Raw genomic sequence first — 11,268 nt, 5'->3', positions numbered from 1 at the left:
GATTGTTTCCTGATTTGAGTAGGAAGTATGAATGTAAGTGGGGCCACAGAATTTAGCCACCAAGCTGGTCTCTACTTTATAACAAGGAGGAAGCGAAAGGCCCCCTCTATGGAGCCGCTAGATGAAACTAACTTGATCGCTCTCCATCCTCCTTTCCTCGCTCTCCTCGCGTTCCTCTCCTCTTACGAACACTCATTGTTCCTGTGACCTATTTCTTTTTATATTTCTGCCAAAATACCAGCATTAATCTTTTGCGCACCCTGAAGGCAAACACTCGTAATTGGATTTATCTGCGCTGGAAATGTGTTAGATTTAAGAAGGAATAAAACGAGACTGGGAGGAGGGGGGGGGGTGTTAGATGCTTTCTGGCAGCTTCTCAGAATTCATGAAGCCGGATTGTTGCAGCGACGGATAATTTGTTTCCTCTGCCTCGCTTCTCGTCCTGGTCAAAGGGTGCGGAGCATGGATGGTGCAGCGCAGTTGGTGTACGCAGTCTTGCCATGTTGATGCTCTAGCCGAGGTACGCTATGCTTCGTCGCGCTGCAGGATCTGACTAAATTCAATTCTACGGGTGGAAGCAGCTCCTCACCCTGCAGGGTTTAAGACCATGCAATTGTATACATTTCACGTACAGTAACCCAGTGTTAGTCTCAGAGGAGCCAGGTATGCAGGGGAAAGTGGAGCAGGGTTTCTTGTAGAGGAGATGTTCCATAGCCTCGGCTGCTTAACCTGCCCTTTACGAGAACACTCTTGACTAGGTGTATCCTTAAGTGACTCTGACCTAGAAGCAAAGGGCTCTGCACGTCCCCTATGCTATAAGGACCAAAAGGTGAGAGCCAAGGCTTTCCCTAAACTAATCCCATGGTCTGTATCCCAATAAATAACTTCCTAGACATGAAAGCCACTTCATTTCATTCCCTCGTTCAATCCGCGGAGGCGATCTAGTGGTGGCCCGATCTAAAACCTTGGAGCCAGGCAGTGAATGGCCAATGAGCTGCGTAATCTCACAGGTGAAAGGCTCTATGTTCCTATCTCCTGTCGCATGGCCTGAGCAGTGCTAGGGCAGGAGGGCTCTTGTGTGAGATGCACGGTTCTGCATTAAAGAAGAGACATCGCAACCAGAGGTGAAGGGTTCGCTTCCTTTAACCAAGAACCTCTAGTCCTATAAGTGAAAGACCCCTTACCCCCCCTGCACGTGCCTCCGATCTAGTATTGGATACCTTCACCCACATCTGGATCTGCGTTTAGAGATGGTCTCTGGTAATTAGAGAGTTGCAAAAGGTTAATTAATGAATTCATTAATATCTTATATCCAGATGGATGGGGTGTTGGAATAAGGGGATCTTTACGCATGATTCTAATGAGAAGGGCTAAGGTTTAATGGGAAATATCCTGATGCTTGCGGGCCTGCAAGGAAAAGACCCTGTATCCCAATGCTAGACCCTGAGCTACACAATCCTGGAAAAGAGGTGCACCAATATCCCACTGCCCAGAGAAGTGAAGTCCTGGAAGCGAAAGGCCCCATTTCACAATGAAGCCCTCCTGAATGCACATGCCGCATCAGGCCTAGGCCTGGAAGACACCGGTTCCCTCTGCTGCCCCATCATGTGCCCCTCTGCTCCTCCGACAACTCCACAGGTGCAGCAGCCCACATCCACGGACCACCCCCTTCCCCAATATCCACAGGATTTAACCCCTGGAAGAATAAGGACATGGCTTCCAGTGTTACCCGGCAATCAATATCTCTCTCTCTCTCTCTCTCTCTCTCTCTCTCTCTCTTTTTCTCTCTATCTCCCTCCCCTGCTTTCTCTCTTGCTCTCTTTCTCTCTCTTTCTCCCTCTCTCTCTCTATCTCTCTCTTCCGGCTTTCTCTCTCTCTCTTTCTCTCTCTCTCTCTCTCTCTTTTTCTCTCTATCTCCCTCCCCTGCTTTCTCTCTTGCTCTCTTTCTCTCTCTTTCTCCCTCTCTCTCTCTATCTCTCTCTCCCCGGCTTTCTCTCTCTCTCTCTCTTTCTCTCTCTCTCTCTCTCTCTCTCTCTCTCTCCCCGGCTTTCTCTCTCTCTCTTTCTCTCTCTCTCTCTATCTCTCTCTCCCCGGCTTTCTCTCTCTCTCTCTCTCTCTCTCTCTCTCTCTCTCTCTCTCTCTCTCTCTCTCTCACTCTCTTTTTCTCTCTCTCTCCTTCCCCTGCTTTCTCTCTTGCTCTCTTTCTCTCTCTTTCTCCCTCTCTCTCTCCATCTCTCTCTCTCTCACACACTCTCTTTCTCTCTCTTTCTCCCTCTCTCTCTCCATCACTCTCTCTCTCTCTCTCTCTCAAACTCTCTTTCTCTCCCTCTCTCTCTCTCTCTCCCTCCCCTGCTTTCTCTATTGCTCTCTTGCTCTTTCTCTCTCTGTCTCCCTCTCTCTCTCCATCTCTCTCTCTCTCTCCTCTCTCTCGTGCTCTCTCTCTCTCCCTCTCTATCTCTCTCTCACTCACTCGCTCTCCTGCTCTCTCTCCCCAGCTTTCTCTCTCGTGCTCTTTCTCTCTATCTCCCTCTCTCCCCTCTCTGCCTCTCTCTTGCTCCTTCTCCTGCTCTCTCTGCCTGCTCTCTCTCCCCTGCTTTCTCTCTCATGCTCTCTTTTTCCCTCCTCTCTCTCTTTCTCTCTCCCCTGCTCTCTCTCCCCCATCTGCCTCTCTCTCTCTTCTCGCTCTCTCCCTATCTTTTCTTCTCCTGCTCTCTCTCCCCTCTTTTCTCTCTCTTCCTCCCTCTCTCACTATCTCTCTCTCTCTCCCCTGCTCTCTCTCTCCCCTGCTCTCTCTCTCCCTCTCCCCCTCTCTCTCCCCCTCTCTTTCTCTCTCTCCCTCTCTCTCTCTCTCTCTCTCTCTCTTAGATTTGTCATGAATATAACAATCATTAGTCATAACACATAGGTTCTTTTCCATTGACTGATGTGTAATTATACTAAAACAAAATCACAGGCTTTTGTAAAACAAAAATGAAGCTCACATGACTGTGATGGGACTTTGCAATGTCAGAGGCAGCAGTGACAGAGAAGGGGGTGAAGCGGTAGGAGCCTGGAGCCCTCAGGATTCTGCTCTTAGCTGGAAAGCGAAGCAGTGGGTGCTATAATTATAGCACAGGAGGAGGACTGACAAGCCGAACGCCAGCTACCCAGGGAGCTCTTATTATCCAAACGAGAAACCAGAGCCAACGCTGTAATCTCACTCCACAATTACAGCTCCCAAGTCTTGTTATATTTTCAGAACTAAATGCCAAAGCCAAGAATACCAATCAGTGCACCGAATGTGTGTGTGTGTGTGGGGGGGACACGTGTGTGTGCACGTGTGTGTGTGTGCACATGTCTGTGCGTGTCTGTTTGTGCATGTGGATGTGTGTGCATGTTTGCGAGTGTGTCTGTGTATTTGTATTTGTTTTATTTATATAGGGCAGCCAGGCCCGAGGGCAACCGGGTGCATATCTTAACAGTACATTACATTGTTACATTGCAATACAACGTTACAGCAATGACATATAATCACAGTAGTAATGACAGTTGTGGCAGAGTTAAACGTAGCGTTACAGAGATCAAAGCATCGACGAAAGCATTAATGTACGGGAGCAAAACAGAGTCCCAGCAGGCACGTAAGGAGTCAAGTTATATATAATCCAGAAGACAGTTGTTATTGTGAAGTCGCTAGCCAGAGCTTAGCTTTGTGTTTGAATAGGTTAAATGAAGGTATGTTTCTAATGGTAAGAGGTAAGGTGTTCCAGCTGCTTGGCAGCAAGGACTGGGAAACTAGCGCCTCCAGCTGTTTGGAGCTTGTATCTAGGGACCACGAGACCTTGAGTTTGAGCGGATCTGAGTGCCCGCGATGGGGTGTGATGAGTGAAGCGAGAGGCTAGATATATGGGGGCCTGATTATTTACGCATTTGTAGGTGAGGGCCAGTGCTTTCAAAGAGATCCTTTGGGCGACTGAGAGCCAGTGGAGGCTCTTCCAGGTTTCGGAGATGTGAGCTGATCTGGGGATGTTATGGGCAGCTCTAATGGCATTGTTTTGGGTAATCTAAAGTTTGTTGAGGTTACCCTGGTTAGTGCCTTGATATATTGCATTAAAATAGTCCACTTTGAACATGACCAGGGTCCTAGCCAAGGTGATGCAGTTCTGGGTAGAGAGGAATGGGCGGCAGGCTGTGATCAGCTTGCAGGTGTAGGCCGAGGCGGCCACCACTGCATTGGTTTGTCGAGTGAGGGTGAGTGTGGAATCGAGGTAAATTCCTAAGGTTTTGGTATCTTTGGATACTTTAATGGAGTTGCCGTCGATATTGAAGGAGCTGAACGATGGGTTCAGTTTGCTAAATCTCTGTTGTGTACCCACGATGAGAAGCTCTGTCTTGTCATCGTTAAGGCACAACTGGTGTTGTGCCATCCATGCTTGGATGACATGGTAAATGTCATTAAGGGCTTTGGAGTTGACAATCTAGTCACTAGTGATGGGGATGAATATCTGGGTGTCATCCGCATAATTAGTGTAGGTGACACCCAGACAGTCAAGCACATCAAACAATGGCTTGGTGAATACATTGTAGAGTGTGGGGGAGACACAGGACCCTTGTGAGACTCCGCAGGGGACTGGAGTAGGATCTGCAGAGGAGGTAGGTGAGAATACTCTCATATGCCTGTTCTCAAGGAATGATCTAATCTAGTTAGTGGCATTGTCGGAGTAGTGGGCAGCGGATTTCAGGTGCTGACAAAGAATTTGGTGATTGACCAGATCAAAGGCAGCAGATAAGTCCAGAAGGAGTAGGAGGGCCAATTTGCCATTGTCTTTTAAGTCCTCGATTTGGGTTTTGAGGTCTAAGACAGAAGTTTCTGTCCCATGCTTGGGTCTAAAACCAGATTGTCTTGTGCCGAGAAGGTTATTAGTTTCCAGATAGTTCTGTATCTGTAGATATGCTGCTCTATCTAGTATTTTTAGGAGGAAAGGGATGGTGGTGATGGGTCTGCAGTTAGTTGGTGTCTCAGGGTCTAAGGAGGTTTTTTTTGGGAGAGGGATGACCCATGTGTCCTTCAAGTTGTTGGGTACCGTTCCAGTTAGGAATGAGGAGTTGATGAAGGTGGTTATAAAAGGAGCAAGGTCGTGTGCCGATACCTTGATGATAGGTGCTGGACAGGAGTCACCTTGGCAGTTGGATGGTTTTAAGTTAAGAATAATGTTTTCAACCTCGAAGATGGTGAGTGGAGTGAAGCTGAAAGGGGTGTGAGAGAGGGAGGCCGGGGTGGTAGTCGTGAAGGGTTTAGTTAAGGGGGAGGTGAATAGGGTGGTTTGTTTGGCATTCATTTTCGATTGCAAGGTGGTTATTTTGTTAAGGAGGGCGTTTTGGATATTGTTGCACTGCGTACTGTCTTTACTGCAGGTATCGGGTGCAGAGGAAGGGGATTCTAATTCTTTAAGAATGTTAAATAACTCCTTTGTGTTGGATTCCGCTTGGGAAATACGCTGGTTGTATGTTCCCTTTTTGGCTTGTAAGATCACTTCCTTGTAGTTGTGGGAAGTGATGAGGAGGCGGTCTTTATTCGAATCACAGGGGTGACTTTTCCAGAGAGCTTCAGCCTTCCGCTTTTCTTTGCGCATAACTCTTAATTGTGGAGTGAACCGAGAGTTCAAGTGGGCTTGTTGTTTGGCTTTCTGTAGTTTGAGCAGTGTTATAGTGTCAATAGCTTTAAGCAAAGTTTGATTAAAGGTAACTACTAAAACGGTGGGGTCATTGTGTTGAGATGCGCAGTTGTTCAGGATAGGAAGGATGAGAGGGAGTAGTTTGTCCCTAGTAATGTCTTTTTTATTCCTTGTGGGAATGGCCGAGGCTATGGTAGGTGTGGTGTGAGGGTTGGTGGCTGGTAAGTGGAAGATGATGATGTGGTGGTCTGATCACGTACAGGCGTAGTTGGAGCTTATAGTAGTGTTACAATTAAGATAAGTGATCCAGTCAAGCGTTCTGCCCTTGATGTGGGTAGGTTCGCCAATGCGTTGCTGGAATCCTAGGTTAGCTAGGGTGGTAGCGACCTCAGTGGACATGTGGTCCTTAGGGTGGGATAAGCCAAGGTTAAGGTCACCTAATAGCAGCACCTGAGAGTTAGGCTTGGTATTGTCAGTCCGGATGGCCATAATGTCATCTGTGATGGAGCCAAGTGGTCCTGGAGGTCTATAGATGAGGTGTATAGTTGCAGTATTAGTCGGAGAGAGGGTGAGTTTCACGGAAAGAGATTCAGCAGAGCTCGGTTCGGTGTTAGGGATAGTTCTCAAAGTGATTTTATCTCTTTGTATGAATGTGACTCTGCCTCCTTTGGAAGTGGACTGTCGGTCGACTCTGTTGATGGAGTATCCATTTGGGATGGCAAGGGCAAGAAGTGGACCGGAAGCTGCATGCAGCCAAGTTTCGGTAATGGCAATGAAGTCAAGGTGTTGGACGGTGATGAGGTGAGAAATGTCCAGAGCGTGGGCTGTGAGTGATCTGGCGTTGATGAGGGCGCCCTTGAGTACTTTGATGGGGGTGGAGCTGTCAGGGAGGTGAGGTGGTGTTTTCTGTGTAATAGGTTGTGTGAACATGGTATGGTTGCGCTGGGTGCATGGGACACGGGGCAGTCTGGATCTAAGTCTGAGATTCCTGGCGAGGAGAGTACATGGTTGATTAGGTGTTGGTTTGGTGGCAAAATGTTGGAGCCACAAGGCTGGGTCATTCAGGTATGGGTTACCTAAAATGTTAGTGCTAAGGGGCATGATGGGATTATGAGGCGTAAAGTAATAGTAGTTGATCTTGGCAGTGCTAATAGTGAGGGTGCAGAGAGAGGTAACAGTTAGGTACCCTACGATGATAGCGTAGATGAGGTGACTGCTCAATGGCTGTGGCCGCATGTCGTGATCGGAGTGTCCTAACCGTCTGTATGGTGTAGTGCGACTGCACTGGAAGGCAGATAATTACTCAAGGCAGTTGCTCAAATGAGGCCGACTAAGGTAAGTACATATGCTGGATGCATTCAATTACTCAAAGGCTGTTGCTCAAATATAGGCGATTAAGGTAGGTACATATGCAAGAGGCAATCAGTTACTCAAGGCAGTTGTTCAAATATGGCAAACTAGGTAGGTACGTGTGCAAAAGGCAGACAATTACTCAAAGGCAGTTGCTCAAATATGACCAACTAGGTAGGTATGTGTGCAAAAGGCAATCAGTTACTCAAGGCAGTTGCTCAAATATGGCCAACTAGGTAGGTACGTGTGCAAAAGGCAGACAATTACTCAAAGGCAGTTGCTCAAATAAGGCCGACTAGGTAGGTATGTGTGCAAAAGGCAGACAATTATTTCAACAATGTGTGTTTTGTATGTGTATGTGCGCGTGTGTGAGTGTGCGTGTGTGTGTGCTGGTTGCAAGGCATGTGTGGTGGGGCTCACGGGATAGTACTAGAAGTGCATAACTTGTGGATTGACAGAAGCGAAATAGGACCTGCCCCCTCTGGGTCTTGAAGGGGAGCTACACTGGAGCAAAGCAGGCGATTATTCCATATCAAAGACTCAATGACCTTTCCCCTAAAATTGTCCCTTTTCTATGCTTGCCAGCATGTGTGCTCTTGCCGGTCAGTGATTCGCCCAACTCATGTAAGGGCGGGACTGGCGTGTAGCAATAGCAAGAACCCATCGCAATCAAAATCAGGCGTGCACCTTCTTACTTTAAATCCCATCAACCGAAAAGTCTAATAAGGGGTTTAAAGTGCCAGTTAATATGCAGGCCTTTGAGTACATACGTGTGTGCATGTGGAGGGGTTGTCATATGTCACCTGGCAAGATCACCATGAACGCAACAGCATAACCTTACCATAGCGACTTATACATGAAATAACGTGCATTCCCATGAACCCCACAAGCATGATATAGAGAGAAGGAATGAGACGCAAGCTTGGAGTATCCTTACTATGACAATGTGTTTTGTGTAGGGGCTGGAGGGAGGGTGCACTGTCTCGCCTTCTGTCATCATCGATGCCCAGGTGTGATGCTCTCTGGGCTTCAGCTCTGCAAAGCATGCACCAACTTTAGACCTTGGTTCCTGAGGGGACAGACCATCCAACCTTCTAGGACAGAGTCTGGGCCTAAAACACTAAAGAAGCTTTTGATGGGGGAAGCCTTGCCTGCACAGGGTTTCTAACTGTAGCAATGATCACACTACAGACTATAAGCGAGTGACTCAGGTGCATCCAAGACATTGGTGTGTGCCCTTCTTGGCGCTATCATCTGAAGACCACAGAATGTCTGCACTTCCAAGGCTTCTATATAGTAAAACTAAGGTCGGCTTAGAAGTCGGGGTTCCATTACGCTCACACCGGCTACGGCGGGCAGACAGTGACTATGCTCTACTTGGCAAGGCGGGTGACTAAGCCAAAGTTTCTAAAGGTTGAAAGCATGTGGGAGTCCTGTGCAGGCTTGCTCAGTTTGGCAATGGTTGGGATTGACCACTCAAGGTCATGATGAATCTGAAATGCTTGGGGCTTGGCACTTGCCTTCGATTAAGACTGAGATGCCTTTGTCCAGTCCCTCTGATGCTGTGGTGCTGTGGTGCTGTGATGCTGGGATGCTGTGGAGCTGTGGTGCTGTGATGCTGGGATGCTGGGATGCTGTGGTGCTGTGATGCTGGGATGCTGTGGTGCTGTGGTGCTGTGGTGCTGTGATGCTGGGATGCTGTGGTGCTGTGTTGCTGTGATGCTCTCTGAGTAATATTACGTTTTCACTCAAACCATTTGTTTAAATCCTAAAATAAAACCCTCTAAACTCATCAAACCAAGTAAATTAATTTTAAAGAAACACATCTTGTTGAATGATAAGCTCCAGCGAGCACTCGGCTCAGTGCTTTAATAAACATAACAGGGTTAGGACATGACAGTGATGCAAACATCACGATTCGCTCCAGGGAGTCAACCCACTTTCACAAGATTTAGACATAGTGGGTAAAAAGACAGCCCCAGAATGTCCAGGATAGAGAGGTCATGCCAGGCCATACGAGGAGAGCAAAGCATTGGAGTGTGCAGGCCAGCCAAAGCACTTCTTTGCCAACATGAGGCCTAGTGAATGAGTGAGAATGGACCTCTCTCCATTGTGTTAGAATGTACAGTCACTCAGCTGTAGAATAGTGCGACTCAGAACTGGAATATTATTAACATTGTCCAATGGATTCTAAAAAGGCATGTGGCACTGCAGATACTCACTACTAATACAACGCTTCTTTCTCGGGTATTGGAAATATTAATACTCCTGTGCACTTGCATGTTATACATGTTTAGAGATTACATTTCTTGCAATGAGGGCGTCAGATGGAAAACGTGCTGGACCCTTGGTGCGATGTGACAAAGGAGAAGCAGATGCAGCCCCCCAGGGGCCTCATTATTAGGGTGCTAATGCCACCAAACTAAATTACCATCTGCCCGTCATAGCGGTAATTCACAGCCTGATCCGGGTCTTAGGTGCTCCACATACCACCGCAAGTGGTAACACTACTTCTGCAATTCCCACCACAGTCAGTGGAGGTAACACTCACCGGCCACTCTTTGCTTTTTGCCCATAAATTGCAAAGCTCCTAATCAGGTGCTGTTGTCAAGTATAAAGTAACCCTTTTAGCACCTGTGTTTGCCACTAATAGCCAACGTGTCCACTCTCTGTTGGCGTCACGTTCCTGGGTTTGCAGCTCTTTTTGGACTTCGGATTTGCATTTGCAGATGTTAACACTTTGACATAAAATCTTTGTTGCTGGTTTTAGTTCTCTAAATATTCGTATATCTTTTTTTTTTCATTCCGGCCACCTGAGCTTCCGGGTCACACGCTCCCTCAGTTGAGTCGCATTCGAACTCCTGGCAGAATATGGTAAAGTTCAAGAAACATGTGCAAAGGATGTCTTGATGAAAATCTATTTATTTTCTCGGGGGATAATACAAGCGACTGTCAGGTCTATTCACATGTTGTGTTGGTAAAACACGTAAAGTGGGGTAACTCAACTGTTGGGCGCATATATTGATGTTCAAATCCTCGGAAGACTTACTCGCCAAGTAGCAAGACCTGCACAATGTAAAGTGAAATCCTACATTTGCGATTCCTTGTTTTTGGCCCATAGAGATTGTTAAGCAGATATAACTATATTTTATGGAAGTAAACACTTATTAACATGTGCTCTAAAAGGTTCTTCCTAAACAGACACATTTACAACATCACTTGTTACATTAAGGACATCATTTAAACATTGATTTGTTCATGGAGATATCCTTACAAAGGTAATATATATATATCAGCAGGAGAGCTTATCACTGACTGGTGCACTGACCTTTCCATATAGACCACAACAAAACAGGGACATTTTGTATTTTACACAATAAGCTGCAAAAGCAGAACATGTCATGGTTTTTCACCCGGCCGTAGACATAATATGACATTTCCAAATGAGTCCCAGAGCGATGGCGTCATGCTATCAAGACCTGTTCTACTCATCATATGGCGAGACCAGCTGTTGGCCTTGTTTCTCGTCCACTGCTCTGACTATTTGCCACCACAGGAGATCAGGGATTCTGAAAAACTGTGAAGGTCAAAATAGAATTACAAAAGTATCATTTCTATAAGCCTTTTGCTGGTTCTACCTACCCTAATGTACCTCACTGGCAGTGGCCTCTGCAGGCCTCAGGTCCTGCTGCACTACAAAGAAAAATAATTGCTCAGTGTGGACATTTTAGTTCACATCAAGAAAAGGCCAAAGCTTTACAACAGAGGAACCTCAAGTCCTGACACCGTGAAGGGTTTGTGCAGTGTCCACGGTCGTGTGTCACACCTACTGCACACTGTATAACTGCCATGACTAGGGATCTGAAAAGGTGCAGGACTTTCCTCTTTGTGAAGTTTACCAAACAACTTAGCAAACATCACAAGATGCAGCGTTTCTTTGCAGCCACTGCTAAATGGCTGCATATGAGAATGTACGCGTGCATAGTTGGTTATTAGCATAATTAGCTGTATCTGAATATTACATTCTGCTGATTATAAACCTGGACCAAGGAAGGGGGTAAAGGGAAAGATTCCTGCAAAACAATATTTGCTGAAATGATTTCTTGCAAACCAATGTCTTCCAGGCCAATAAAGGATGAGGGGGAGGAGCATGCTAAGCACTACACCTGCAAAGAAAATCCTTTCCACTTCCTGTTTTTCCCACCTGACCTCCCTGGGAATGATGTTTGATGAGATGCACCCAACTGGAAGAGTCTGCAGGCATACT

At 46.8% G+C, this 11,268-nt stretch overlaps 1 protein-coding gene across 1 annotated transcript in view; it reads right to left on the bottom strand.

Annotated features, from left to right (window-relative positions):
• Positions 1-11,268, bottom strand: part of LOC138487250 (opioid-binding protein/cell adhesion molecule-like) — a 1,248,728-nt gene that overhangs the window by 1,221,119 nt on the left and 16,341 nt on the right. The gene's annotated exons all lie outside the window — the stretch shown is intronic.

The sequence above is a fragment of the Ambystoma mexicanum genome, chromosome 9 (genome assembly GCF_040938575.1).
Source record: "Ambystoma mexicanum isolate Mex_15411 chromosome 9, UKY_AmexF1_1, whole genome shotgun sequence".
Taxonomy (NCBI): Eukaryota; Metazoa; Chordata; class Amphibia; order Caudata; family Ambystomatidae; genus Ambystoma; species Ambystoma mexicanum.
The sequence above is the reverse complement of the archived record's forward strand: the minus strand, read 5'-3'. Positions and strand labels throughout refer to the sequence as shown.